At 49.9% G+C, this 14,792-nt stretch overlaps 1 long non-coding RNA gene across 1 annotated transcript; it reads left to right on the top strand.

The window, feature by feature from the left end:
* The first annotated feature begins 9,749 nt into the window (after positions 1-9,749).
* Positions 9,750-12,278, top strand: LOC135174757 (uncharacterized). The gene is made up of 3 exons (XR_010302077.1): positions 9,750-10,041; positions 10,474-11,691; positions 12,134-12,278. It is a non-coding gene; the product is annotated as an uncharacterized LOC135174757 (long non-coding RNA).
* Positions 12,279-14,792: the final 2,514 nt, after the last annotated feature.

Raw genomic sequence — 14,792 nt, 5'->3', positions numbered from 1 at the left:
GTTGCTCAGACTGGAGAAGGCTCTGGGGGCACCTTAGAGCTGCCTTCCAATAGCTGAAGGGATCCTCCAGGAAGGCTGCAGAGAGACTTTTCCTGAGGGTGTCTAGAGACAGGACAAGGAGGAATGGTTTGGAGCTGAGAGAAAGCAGGGTTAGACTGAATCTTAGGAAGAAGTTCTTCACTCCAAAGGTGCTGAGACTCTGGAATAGGTTGTCCATGGAGGATATGGCTGCCTGCCACCTGGGGGTGTTGAAGGCCAGGTTGGATGAGGCCTTGAGCAGCTGAGTGTAGTTGAGAGGTGTCCCTGCCCATGGCAGGGAGGATGAAGTAAATAGTCTCTGAGGTCCCTTCCAACCTAAGCCATTCTAGGGTTCTGTGATTTCTCTTTCAAGCTTTCTGAGGGCAGTGCTCAGTGTCTGCTTCCTTCAAACACAGTAAGTCTGCTTGCTGTCAGTGAAGATGAACATCTGCACAATTGGCTTTTGTTGTGGGATCCTGTGTGTGCATCACAGCTCATTCTGCAGCCCAGCACACAACCAGGAGCAGAAATTTACTTTCCTTCCTTTAAAGGAAATCAAACCTTTGTGAAAATGCTGAATGCTTATAAAAGGAGAAAGCCTCTGAGCTTGTTCCAGCACCCTTAACCCCCAGCAAAACTTCATTTCCTAATGGGACTTGGAGGAGAAAATCCTCTAGTATGAGGCAAACAGGTGAATTAAAAGAATAGGGGTGTTAATTTGGAGTGCATGTCATGAGTCAGACTCTTTTGAAATGGATGGAACTGCTCTGCCTTTCACCACAGCTGGATTTGTTTCCTTTCTCCCTCTCTGTGCCTGTGAAAGAGCAGGTGCCTCACTCAGCTCAGGATGGGAGCCTGGGTGTGTGTCCTCAGCTGGCAGTCCTGCCTTTACTCTTTCTTTTTACCCAAAATCAAGCCCAGAGGGATTTAAACCTGCTCTTTTTCCCCTGTTGACAAATACTGGCTGCAAATCCATTTTTCTTGCTCTCTTACTGGAAAGGGTAAGATGGTGTATGGACAGGAAGCTGAAGATGAGAGGCCACATCAAACTGATGTTTGGTGCTTCTGGATGTGGGGGAGTGCAGTTGGAAGGGTTAAACAGGTCTGGTTTTGAAAACAGAGGAGAAAAAGAGCACAAGGGTAAAAAGATATTAAAAATGAAATCAAAACATAAAAATCTGGCTGCAAAGAGGGACTTGAGCAGAAGCATTTCATGTGAAAAGTCATGCACACACATGGGACAAATTACCAAGGAAGGGCATGGAAACAAAACATCTTAAATGTGTATTTAAAAACAAGAAGAGACAGGAGATGTTGCTAGAGGAACATGATGAGAGGGATGCTGCAGGAACTGGCAAGAAAAGACAGCAAACCATCTGGCAGCAACAGGGCCTGTGGGGCTAATGGTTCTGCTTCTCTTGGTTGGCAAAGAGCTCTGTAGGACCTTACCTGCTGGATTTGATGAGGATGCAGTGTGGTGTGCAGAGCATATCCCCCTGAGGACACAGGGAAGGAGAAACACACAGAGAATATTTTTGGTTTGAAGAGACCTCCAAGATTATCCAGTCCAACCCTAACTCAGCACTGAAGGGTCAGCACTAAGCCATGTCCCCAAGTGCCAGGTCCACACACTGCTTGGACACCCCCAGGGATGGTGACTCCAGAACTGCCCTGAGCAGACCATTCCAATGTTTGAGAACCCTTCCAGTGAAGAAATATCTCCTAATATCCAGCCTGAACCTCCCCTGGTGCAGTTTGGAATCATCTCCTCTGGTCCTGTCACTTGCCACCTAGGAGAAGAGGCTGCCCCCTCCTCTCTCCAACCTATAGAGAAGTGGGGGGTAAATTATGTTAGGAAAATGGAAAAGAGCAGGAAACACCTGGTACCTCCTTCAGGGAATCCCTGTGGACAGCAAGGAAAGGGAAAGAAGAGGAAGGGAGTGAGCACTCTTTGCAAAATACTCCCCTTGGCAGCTCCTCAAGAGCTCCCATGGAAACCTGAGGGACTCTTGACACATGTGGTGCTAAACCAAACCTTGTCTACACCACCAAAATGAGAGCTGTGCTGGGTACCTGCATGCTTTCACAAGGGTAGCTCTACCTGGGACTCTTGTGGTTCAGATCTGTTTTGATCCCCATGTTCCATCATGCTTCCAGTGAGGTCTTTGTGGTGGCTGCAGAAACGGTGCTGAGCTTGGTTTATCTTTATCTACACTTGCAGCTAATTCACATTCAAGCCTGGTTCAGCTGCTTCTGTTGCTGACACCTGTTGTCAGCAGTTGGTCATGTCTTTTTTTAGGACAAGGCTGCATTGCCCTGGAGCTCAGAGTTGGCCTTAAATTAGACTTAATTCTCTTCAGATGTACTTAGCAGTATTTAATTAACAGAGTCCTGAAGAAAAAGTCAGTCTAGGCCTTGGATCACTGGAGTGTACTCTGGAGACCTTCCATGTTGCTGCAGGAGTCTGACCTTTATTTTTTTTTATCTTTAGCCCAAGAAATGTGCTGGGGCTTTTCAGGCACTTTCAGAGTAGGGGCCACATCTTAGGAGACAGATTCCTTTGCAGACAGCTTCCTGCTCCTTTGCAGTTGCAAAACTTCACTGAGGTGATGGCCATGACTGCAGACGTGGGGATGTGGCATTAGGAAAGCATTTAGTGTATGCTCAGCATCTGTTCCAGTTACTGCTGCAAATGGAAACCAGAGGGAGATGCCAGGGCTGTGGGTAGGACTCAGCTTGCTTAACTCTGATGGACTAGAAGTTTGCATCCAGTCTGACTTAGACATACAGGTGATCTGTACAAAGAAACAGACACAGGCATATCCAGAGGGTAACTCACCTACCTTGAGTTGGTGTCCAGGAGAGATCGTAGAATCCTAGAATGGCTCAGCTTGGAAGGCACCTCAGAGATCATCTCCTCCAACCTCCCCACCATGGGCAGGGACACTTCCCAACTAGACTGAGATGATCAAAGCCTCATCCAACCTGGCCTTCAACACCCTCAGGCAGGAGGCAGCCACAACCTCCCTGGGCAGCCTATTCCAGAGTCTCAGCACCTTCACACTGAAGAACTAAGACCCAGTCTAACCCTGGTCTCCTTCAGCTTCAAACCATTCCCCCTTGTCCTGTCTGTAGACACCCTCAGGATAAGTCCCTCTGTAGCATTTCTTGAGGGTCCCTTCAGCTATTGGAAGGCAGCTCTAAGGTCACCCTAGAGTGTTCTCTTCTCCAGGCTGAACAACCTCAGCCTGTCCTCATAGCAGAGGTGCTCCAGCTCTTGGATCATCTCTGTAGCCTCCTCTGGACTCTCCACCAGCTCTGTATCCAACTTATGCTGGGGATGCCAGACCTGGAGGCAGGATTAGAGTTGAGGTCTCAGCAGAGTCAAGGGGCAGAATCCACTCTCTTGCCCTGCTGGCCACACTGCTCTGGATGCAGCCCAGCACAGGGCTGCCTTCTGGGCACTGCTGGCTCATGGGGAGCTTCTCAGCAACCAACACCCTCAAGTCTCTTTCAATACCAAAAGGACAATGAGGAAGCTTTGGGCTGGGTGACTCATGAGACTTTGGTGGTTGAGATGCAGGTGGGGTGTGGAATGAGCATGCTGTATGAGCTGTGTGGTGTGGGAGGGATATATTCAAGGTTTGAAAGTATTTATTCCTTCACATTTTTGGAACAGAGGTGTTTAGGCACCTTCATGGCTGTGGATCTTGAGAGGACACAAACATCTGTCTCCCCTGCAGCCCAAAATGGCACAGACTCATCCTGTCAGCTGAACTAGGTGTCTCAAACAGGCTGTCTGCTGCAGTGTAGCAAGGTTTTACCTCCCTCATCTCCTCCTCCAGTGGGTTTTGAGGCTTGCAAGGAGCTTGGTGTTTGTTGTAGTTTGATGGTTTCCAGAAGAGTTGAGATCAGCCACAAGTGGTAATTACTGCAGGCCTTGAGAATGGTGGCTCTCAGGCCAGAGCTTTTCATCTCTGCCTTTCTTATTAATGACCCAGTTGGATGTTGCTTCAGTGCACCTTCTCTGTAGACATCCACTCCTGTTGTGGAAGGCAGTGGGATCCAGCAGCCTCACAGCTAGTGAAGACTCTCATTTGCTTTGAGGTATCTCCCTCTTGTGTTGCATGCAAATTCCAATGTGGGCTGCAGGGCAGGGACCCGTGGAGCCCAGCCATGGACTGGGAATCCTCTCTGTGGCTGGGCACCCAGGGCCAGATGGATGCTACAGTGGCCAAAGGAGTCAGTGCATTTGCCTGATCTACCCTCCAACTAACCTGTGAGTCCTGCCAGCACAGTTGTTGGGGCTGTGCTATGAACCAGACCTGAGAGCTACGCTGAGTTTTAACCTCCCATCTCTATCCCTCCATTATTACTAATTTAACAAGGGTCTTTTTGCAGTGATACAGCTCAAAGCACAGCTTGTCAAACTGTAGCATCCACTCCACGAAGAGGGAAGGTGGAATCAGGGCGCAAATGTACAGCTGGGAATGGTGATGATGGAGAAAATACAACATTGAAGCAGAGCCTAAGACTTTTAGGTTTATTTTTAAAATAGCTTAGGCCAGTCTTTTAAAGAAGTTTGCTCTGGTGAAACCTCACCTGGACTGCTGCAGCCAGCTCTGGAGCTCTCAGCACAGCAAGGACATGAAGCTGGTGGAGCGGGTCCAGAGGAGGGCCGTGAAAATGATCAGGGGGCTGGAACACCTCTGCTACAAGGACAGGCTGAGGGAGCTGCAGTTGTTCAGCCTGAAGAAGAGAAGGCTTCAGGGAGACCTAAGAGTGTCCTGCCAGTACCTGAAGGGCATTACAAGCAGGCTGCAGAGGGACTGTTTGCACAGGCCTGCAGTGACAGGATGAGGGCAATGGTTTGAAATGGGAGCAGAGCAGATTTAGATTGGATGTGAGGAACAAATTCTTTAGCATGAAGGTGCTGAAACACTGCAACAGGTTACCAAGGGATGTGGTTGAGCTCCCATGCCTGGAGATCTTCAAGGTGAGTCTGGACAGGGCTCTGAGCAACCTGCTGTAGTTGAGGATGTCCCTGCTGACTGCAGGGGAGTTGGATTGGATGCCCTTTGGAGGTCCTTTCCAACCTAAAGCATTCTATGACTGTATTTTAAACAATATGATTCTTCTCCTTTCCAGTTTCTAACAATTGATAACAGTCCATCCTTCAGAAAGTCAAGTGTGATGCTTTCTTTCCCCTGTCAGTACTTAGCTCTGGGCCTGGGCAAGGGGCAGAGCACACAGGGACACTGTTCCACAGGCACATTTTGTACCTTATTAAAAGAAATAACAGCAGCAACAATTGAGTCTCATGTGAAAACCAGTGTCTTTCTTTAGCTCCTTCCCTCCATGAACCAATATCTGTTTATCCATTAGATGCCTGCACACACACACAGAGGATTGTTCTGCTGGATGTGACCTGTGCTGGGTGATCCTGCTCTGGCAGGGAGTTTGGACTGGATGATCTCTGGAGGTTTCTTTCAAACCCTACCATTCTGTCATTCTGTGAACCAAAGCTGGTGGGCTTTCCAAAGCCTTCCCTAATCATAGAATCATAGAATCAACCAGGCTGGAAGAGACCTCCAAGATCATCCACTCCGACCTAGCGCACAGCCCTGGCCAATCAACTAGACCATGGCACTAAGTGCCTCAGCCAGGCTTTGCTTCAACACCTCCAGGGACGGCAACTCCACCATCTCCCTGGGCAGCCCATTCCAATGCCAATCACTCTCTCTGGCAACAATTCCTCCTAACATCCAGCCTAGACCTCCCCTGGCACAACTTGAGACTGTGTCCCCTTGTGCTGTTGCTGGTTGCCTGGGAGAAGAGACCAACCCCCACCTGGCTACAGCCTCCCTTCAGGTAGCTGTAGACAGCAATGAGCTCTGCCCTGAACCTCCTCTTCTCCAGGCTGCACACCCCCAGCTCCCTCAGCCTCTCCTCACAGGGCTGTGCTCCAGGCCCCTCACCAGCTTTGTTGCCCTTCTCTGGACATGTTCCAGCACCTCAACATCTCTCTTGAATTGAGGAGCCCAGAACTGGACACAGCACTCAAGATGTGGCCTGACCAGTGCTGAGCACAGGGACAGAATAACTTCCCTTGTCCTGCTGGCCACAGTGACCTCCCCTGGCGCAACTTGAGGCTGTGTCCCAGTGCTTCTCAGAGCTGAAGTCAGCCCTTCACTCCTGTGGCTGAAGTGGGCCTTGGTGCCTGGTGTGAGTGCTTCTGACTGTTTTACTGTGTCAATTAATTGTTTCACATTGTTTTTTGTTGTCCTAAAGCTCTTCATCCTGAAGCCATGCTACTGCCAGAGAGTTTTGCAACTTTCCTTTCCAGTAGAATGAGTTCCTGGTACCTGTGGATGAGAAGGAAGTCTCACAAAGCAGAAGAGACTAGCAAGAGCCCCAACACTCATTCTTCTGGAAAGCTCAGCATCATCCAGTCCTTGAAGTGGCCTCGTACCCTTGAAGCTGGTTATCCATGAAGAGTCCAGCCTGGCCCCATGAGAAGACCAACCATCTTCTAGAGCTTAGAGACAAGTTTTCAAAGGTATTTAGACACCCCAAAACCTTTGAGGGGTTGGTCCTGAGTTCTTAGCTGGTTTAATATGGCCTGGTGGCTGGCTGACTAGCGTCTTTGGATTGCTGAGTGATGAGAATTGGGTTTTCTTGCTTCTAACTCTGGGGTTGTGCAAGCCAACCGTGGCAGCCCTAAGGAAGGGTCTAGAAATGTCTAATAATGCTCTGGAGACTTGCAAGGAGCATGTTAGAAAGGGCTCCTCGCTGGTGTAAGGACCTGTGGCTGCTCTCAGGTTCTCAAGGCTGCCCTGGATCGATGGGGTGCTGAAGGCCCAAAGATGCTCAGAAACCCACAAGACTTGATTGAATTGGATTTAATTCTTTGGTAGTTTTTGTTGTTTTGAAAGAGTAAAGGAGTTCTGAGGGGGCTGCACATGGCTTGGAAGTATTGGAGACTGCTAGGAACAGAAGACTTACTTTGAGGAACCCATTAGCCTCTGGACTTTGAGGAACATGTCCAGAGAAGGGCAACGAAGCTGATGAGGGGCCTGGAGCACAAATCCTATGAGGAGAGGTTGAGGGAGCTGGGCCTGTTTAGCCTGCAGAAGAGGAGGCTCAGGGGTGATCTTATTACTGTCTACAACTACCTGAAGGGACATTGTAGTCAGGTGGGGGGTGGCCTCTTCTCCCAGGTAACCAGCAATAGAACAAGGGGACACAGTCTCAAGTTGTGCCAGGGTAGGTATAGGCTGGATGTTAGGAAGAAGTTCTTCACAGAGAGAGTGATTTCCCATTGGAATGGGCTGCCCAGGGAGGTGGTGGAGGCACCGTCCCTGGAGGTGTTCAAGAAAAGACTGGATGAGGCACTTAGTGCCATGGTCTAGTTGATTGGATAGGGCTGGGTGCTAGGTTGGACTGGATGATCTTGGAGGTCTCTTCCAACCTGGTTGATTCTATGATTCTATGATTCTATGATTACAGAGACCCAAGGAGCAGTTATTGAGTCAGATCCTGGCTTTCACTGCTTCTGGCATTTCCTACCTATCTGTGGGTGGAGAGCAACAGCACAAAAGGAGAATTTCCTGGGCCTCTCTAGTATCAACTCTGTTTTGTCATTGTCATTCAAGTAAGCTACTAAATATAAAGTCCAGTATTTGTTATGCTCTGTCCTTTGCAAACTTTTCCCCCACCCCTTCCACATTTTTGACTGGGAGTCGTTCTCAAAAAGCCTTTCAAACTGGAGATAAGGAGGCGACAAATCCTTTACAGTGATGCTTTCAGGTACTTGTCTTTGAATAGGTGTCCCAGTTTAGCTGCCGGCAGCGAGAACAAAGGCAGTCCCTTAGAGTCAAAAAGCACGGCAGAAGAGGCCTTTACTCTGAGAAATGTTGAACTCCTTACCAGGGAAACCCAGAACACAAACTGGCAGCTATAGGGGCTTTCTTTTTTCCATCTTTCTCATTAGCAACTAAAATTATGGCCACAGTGCATTTTGCAATAGGCTGGCCTCAGTGAAACAAAGCTTGAGGAGGGCAGATTGAGAGTGGAGCTTAGGAAGAAATTCTTGACAGGGAGGGTGCTGATACTCTGGAACAGGTTGCCCAGGGAGGCTGTGGATGCTCCTTCACTGGAGGTGTTCAAGGCCAGGTTGGATGAGGCTTTGAGCAACCTGGGCTAGCGGCAGGTGTCCCTGCCTATGGCTGAGGGTTTGGAACTGGATGATCTTTAGGGCCCTTCCAACCCAAACCATTCTGTGCATCTGTGAAGCTGATAAATGGTTTTTGGCTTCTGCCTTGCCACTATTTTCGGTGTGTGTGCTTTGTATCAGCCATCAACAGGGTTAGGAGCACTGACTGCAGCCCATTGGTCAGTGAGCTCGGCCCTGGCAGGACTACCACTAGTCCTATCACTATCCTCTCGTCCTATCACTATAGGCCTTTATAAAGACTCTCTCCATCGTTGTAGACCCCATCAGGTAGCTCTGCCTGGAGCCTTCTCCTCTCCAGGCTGAGCTCCCTCAGCCTATCCTCGTGGCAGAGGTTCTCCAGCCCTCTGATCATTTTGGTGGCCCTCCTCTGGGCCCAATTCATCAGGTTCACGTCCTTCGTGTGCTGAGGGCTCCAGAGCTGGATGCAGCACTGCAGGTGAGGTCTCAGCAGAGCAAAGGGGCAGAATCCCCTTTCTCCATCTGCTGGCCACACTGCTTTTGATGCAGCCCAGGCTGCCATTGGCCTTCTGGGCTGTCAGCTCACACTGTCTGCTCATGCCCAGCTTCTTGTCCACCAGCACCCCCAATTCCCACTGTACCCAGTACTGTACAGAGTGCTTCCAATAGCTTGACTAGGAAGAGGATGAGGGGAGAGATGTAGGTGCCACGAGTTGCGTCAATCTGCATAGCATGACCCAGGGAAGCTAAAAGCAGAACTGGGATCTCAAACCCTGATAGCAGTCTTTGACTTAAAGACATTATTTTGCTGTGTGTGAGACGGGTCATCTCCCTTCAAGGGTTTAGAAAGTAGCCAGACCAGTTCCTCTGTTTATAATAAGGAAGATGTTTGTAGACCTCTTGATCCTAAGGCAATTAATATAGGCTATTGGGGAAGAGGCAGGGGAGGTGTGTATGGAAAAAAGAGCAGGAAAAAAACTGCTGGGCTAGATTGTCATCTGAATGGCACCCAGAATGCCTCAAATTCTTCCAGGTGCAGATGTTTTTTGTGCTGGCTGTTTTTTTGGTGGGTTGTAAGCAACACATTTCAAGAGTTCTGTATTAGCTGGGAAAAGAATTTAAAAGTCCTATCACATAAAGTTGGGATCCTACCAGATGAAAACAAAACCCAAGGCTAAGGGAACAGTAAGAAGCTGTTCCAAGGATGCTTGGGGGGGGGGGGAATAAAATAGCCAGGCTCCATATGATTTCATACACTGAAACCTTTAAACATTTCAGAGGAACATAACATATGACACAGGGTGTTTTTACTTAATGAATGGCTTGAAGGAACCAGGCCAGTGTCCTGCTCACAGCTGAATGTCCCTGCTTCGTGCCAAGAGCGTTGCTGTACAATGTGTCATCACTCGGGAACCTAAAGAATTGGACTTGAGAAAACAGTGCTACAAAATATCAGCCCCTTCCCAGAAAGGTTCACTTCAGGCTTGGTAGGAAAACAGAACTCGCTTCCACCGAATTGAATTCAGCTGTGGAGAAGCTTTGTTAAAGGCGTAGGTGGAGGAGACAGTGGCTGCAGGGCTGTTTGCTCTCGCAGTGACAATTAGGGCTCATCCTTGGTGGTGGTAACTGCTCGGCTCTTGCATCCTTTCTGCATTAGGTGGACTTCACCCACACCAAGCAGTTCATCTTCTGCACTCAGCGGGGAGGAGGGGAGGTGCTGGGGGAGGTGTTGGAGGGTCTGCTCCTGAGCCTGGAGCTTCCTGAAGTGTTGTACCTAAGTGGAGCTTACCTGGAGACTGAAACAGAGCTGCTGCTGGGGCAAAGACTTGGTGGGGAAGGGAAGGGAAGGGAAGGGAAGGGAAGGGAAGGGAAGGGAAGGGAAGGGAAGGGAAGGGAAGGGAAGGGAAGGGAAGGGAAGGGAAGGGAAGGGAAGGGAAGGGAAGGGAAGGGAAGGGAAGGGAAGGGAAGGGAAGGGAAGGGAAGGGAAGGGAAGGGGACTCTTAGCTCCCATGCGAAGCCTCTAGTTACGATTCTCATGTCAAAGAATTTGCACTTCTAACAAAGTGGCAAGGGATATGAGGTGTAAATGGGAGGCCATACAGATACGAACTTCTGCTTGCTTACAGTTGCTGTGTTTTGTCTGGGAAAATGAGGGCAGCTTACAGCTAGTAATCCTTTTACTGATTTAAGACTCACTTCCACAGCAGTGTCGTTCGCTGGGATTGCTCACCATAAGCTTGTACCTGTGTGTTTGTTTTTAGGGAATGCATATGTCCCTGATGTGAAAAGGGGATAGTTGATCGCCCAGAAGGGTGCGTGTCTGCTGGCTTCACCTGCTTCAAGAGCAGTCTCAGCTCTGTCTCAGTTTATACTTCAGGCAACGTTAAAAAAAAAAAGGTAAGAAAGGTGGTCTGAACCACACCAAGAGTTTAATCTCTGAGATAAAATCAGGGCTGTTGAGGATTGCTCCTTTAGTCCTTTAGCAAGTCAGGGGAAGGGTGGTGAAAGACAAAGAGGTCCAGACAGAAAACAGTGAGTAACTTTCAGTGCTAATAACTGAACATGTAGCTTCTGCAGACACAGCTGTTTGCTTAAAGTGCCCTACAGCACGGTGAGATGGTCCAACCCCTTGTGTTAATGCACAGAAGGCAAACCTGACAGATTATCCACTTTGGAAAACTAATCCCATTAAGGACACCCCCAAGGTGTATCTCCCAGCCAGCGCCCATCCTCTCAAGGGCTCAAGCTCCCCTGCACTGGCCTCTGCACCCTGGTCCTATTCACAGCTTCTGCAGATGTATCATGGGGCCGACACTCCTGGACACAACTGCCCTCCACCTGCAGCCAGGGAAACAGAGAGCAAAGCCCCCCAAAAGTCATGAGAGTGATGTGAGTTGGGGTGCAGCTCAGGGTGGGGGATGCTGTCAGGAAGGAGGCCAGGTCTTGGTGCTGGCTTGATGCTGTCCTTAGGCTCCCTCTAGAGTTTACATCGAATGAGCAAAAGGTCTCAAACTCGGCTTGTGCTGCACCCTGCCCCTACAGGGAGGCATGCAGAGGAGGGCTGGCACCTCCTAGCCCCCCTACACTTTGGCACTGCTCCGGTCTTGGGCGCTACTGGATGATACCCCAAGTCCTTCATACACCAAAATGGCTTTTTCCTCCCTAGCAGTCTCTGCTGCTGAACCTCAATGGGCCCTAAGCTCACCCAGAAAGGAAAAGCTCCAGTGAAGGATGTTAGGAACATCCTGATTCGAGGCCTGTACCTCGAATCTCATGGCAATCTCACCCCACACCTCTGGAGGAAATGAGCATTTTGCCTGCAAATCGGATATGTGGAGAAGCGGCAGCAGCAGCAGCAGCAGCTCAGTGATAGCTGTGTGAGAATCAAACTTACTCAAGCTTCCAGCCTTCAGATGAGTCACATCGTGTCTTGCCTCCTTCATCCTAAACAGAAAGATGCGTCCTGTAGAGGAGCTCAGGTATCATTCCAAATGCCCCTGCTGTTTGCGAGGGAATACTGAAAACCCCCAACAACCCAAGTGCTTGCTGCGAGCAGTTGGGATGTGCTTTGCTGGGTCACTGACAGCTTTATAAAGAGCTGGGGAAGGAGGGTGGCCAAAACGGGGGTGGGAAGCTTGCCTAAGTGGTTCTGGAGGAAAGAAAAAACAGCCACCGGCTCTGCCAATGGAAAAGCCCAAACAAGAGAGAGCGGTGGGGTACTGTGGGGAGAGGGGACAATGTGTTCTGAGGCTGCTAGAAGAGCCAGGACATTCCTGACACTCTTACAAACACTCCTCCCTCCTTCCTCCTTCGCTCCTCCAAGTTTTGGTCGGAGTTGGTGGGGGGAGGGGTGGGTGCGCTGTTTGTTTTGCTTTCCCTCTCTAATCCCGTCTTCCGATCTTCGCCTGGCTGCATCTTCAGCTTCAACGGCGACAGAGGGAAGGCGAACCTGGCGATTGGAAGCAGGAGTTTAGGGGGTCGGTCCCAGAGCTCGCCGTACCCACCCCGCTGCGCGGCCGCGCACACCCCAGCGCAGCGGCTCCTCTGCTGTGCCGCTCTTTTGCAAGACGATGGCGCTCTGATCTTTCCGGATCTTTGACTCCAGGATTCTCTGGGATTGGGGTTTGGGCTTTTTTTTTTTTTTTTCCCTTTTGTTTTTGCACGCTTCGCTGCTGTTGCAGGCAGGCGCCTGCCTCTCTCACGATTTGCTGCAACCATCGGGGGTTCCTGACTGTAAACAAAACACTTTAGATCATGGCAAGGTCGCTGCAGACACAGCCTTTTTTTTTTCTCTTTTGCAGCCGCAGCGATTTAAGGTGGAATGCCGAGGCAGGGCGGGGTGAGGGGAAACGCCGAAAAGCCGATGGGCTTGGATGCTGCGACCCCGCCGCCGCTCCACAGCATCCATGAAGGACAAGCAGAGAGGAATAAGCCAAGGCGCAGACCACTCCTCTTTCTTTTGCTTCTGTCAGTGACTTAAATTATTCGCTGCCTCTTCCCCCCCTCCCCCCCCCCCCCCCCCCCCCCCCCCCCCCCCCCCCCCCCCCCCCGCCTTTGGATTTAATTATTCGTTTTCAAGATACTTCTAGGGCATTCAGGGGCTTGCTCCCAGGCCCTTGTGCTAGGGGAGGTATAAGCAGAACAACAACAAAAAAAGAAGGTTCTTGTCCCGCAGTAATTTCCCTCCCATTTTTATTTTCTCTTCAGAAGGTTGCAAATAACTCAGGGCTCTTTTGCCCTGCTGTCTTTTCAAATATTTGGAGCCCATTTTTTAATTGTGTGTTTTTTTTTTTTCCTCCTGGTATGTGTTTCTCTGGTGCTATGTTGTAATCCTACCGATGAAACAAGCTAAGTGTCCCACACCTGACAGAGAAAGGGAGGCTTGAAATGGCACTTCCTGGCTGGTGGCTATGGAAGTCAGAGACAGGATAGCCTGGAGAAATGAGGATGATGTTCTGCAAATAAAGCAGATGAATAGGCCACACTTTGCCAGCTGATGCAATTTTATCAGGGACTCAAAACTTCAGACAAAAGTCTCTGTTCCTGCAGAATGTCAGCTTTGATTTCCTCGAGGTGAATTGGGAGGACTTGGGGTTGCTGAGAGGAGTTGGAAAACAACTTCTGAGCCATGAAAAAAAAATACTAGCCACGTTATTTTTATTTGTTTGACAGTATCTCAACCTCGTGGGTTTTAAGTCCATCTCGTATGTGTATTTTTCCCTGTTCTGCCTGTGCACACCTCCTTGAACTTGTGTCCGGTGATACATGAGTGATTGGTGTGAGCAGAGGCCATGGGCTACTACCTCGAGGCTGATTCACAGAATACAAGATTGGAAGGGACCTCAAGGGTCATCTAGTCCAACCTTTCAGGATAAGAATATAGTTTAAATGAGATCACTCTGCACCTTGTCAAGCTGGGCCTTGAAAGTGTCTGATGTAGGGGAATCCACCATCTCCCTTGGGAGTTTATTTCCATGTCTAATAGTTCCAATGGTGAAAAACTGTTTTCTGGCATTCAGTCTGGAACTTCCCAGTAGCAGGTGTGGTCTGGGCTCGAGCTCTGTGTAATGGTTTTGTCCCCTCTCCAGTTTGTGCAGAGTTTAGTTCACAGGAGCAACTGCAGCAAAGGTTTCAGTGGCCCATCAAAACCATAGACCCCAAACCACACTGACTCTGTGTGTCTAAGTACAGCACTGGGTAAAAAGCTCCATGGTTTTGAGGCCAGATCAGCTGGCTTTTCTTTCAGCCAGCTAAAACCAGTTGTGTTGACCCCTTCCTCGTTGAGATAGCTTGTCACTAGTGCAGCCTTCCCAGAGGCAAAACCAGGAGAGGATTGCTGAGGCAGCTCTGCATAGGAGACCTAGCCAGATGGACTGGAATGAAGAGCCTTTAGCCTCTCAAAGATTCAGGCCTTGGATCTGGAAAAAGTTACAAACTTCGGCACCTGAGAGCACCCACAGTGTCCTGCAATCCATTGAAGGGGTTGCCCTGTCTTGTGAGGAGAGATGGCTGTGAAAGTGGCTGGAGATAAGGAAGGTAGAGAGAAGGACGTGATACTGCTCTTATTTCCACCATACCTGTTGTAGCTATCCGAGGAAGTTGCTTTAGAAAACCCCTGGCTGTGAGTCCTGTCTCATCTAATCTTCCAAGCACACAAACGGGACAAAACGGAATGCTTTTGTTTTCTTTCCCCTGCTTGCTGAGGTCTGAAATCCCTGCAGAGGGTTTTTTAGAGACCATTTTTCAATGAACCCTTTTTCTGCTGAGAAGGCAGCGAGTTCCTCCCATCCCCTCCGGAGCCTGGCTCTGCTGCCAGTGGGGTCGAGGGTGCAGTGAGGTCAGGGGACTGTTCTCCCCTGCATGTCCCGGATGGGACAGCTCTCCCACTGGCCCCGAGCTTAACCACAGACCCTAGAGGTGGGGGCGGGTGGGGCTGCATCGCCGGAGTCCAACCCGATAAGCGTGGTGGCAGAGCCTCCTGTTACAGGAACCCATCAAAACGTAACCATCCGCCACCATTACTCAGGCTTCTCGGGGCAAGCGACCAGCTGGGGCGGGGTCTTTTGGGGGAGAGGGTGAG

Source organism: Pogoniulus pusillus, chromosome 4, assembly GCF_015220805.1.
Source record: "Pogoniulus pusillus isolate bPogPus1 chromosome 4, bPogPus1.pri, whole genome shotgun sequence".
NCBI lineage: Eukaryota > Metazoa > Chordata > Aves > Piciformes > Lybiidae > Pogoniulus > Pogoniulus pusillus.
Note: the sequence above shows the minus strand (reverse complement) of the source record. Positions and strands in the feature narration are given on the sequence as shown.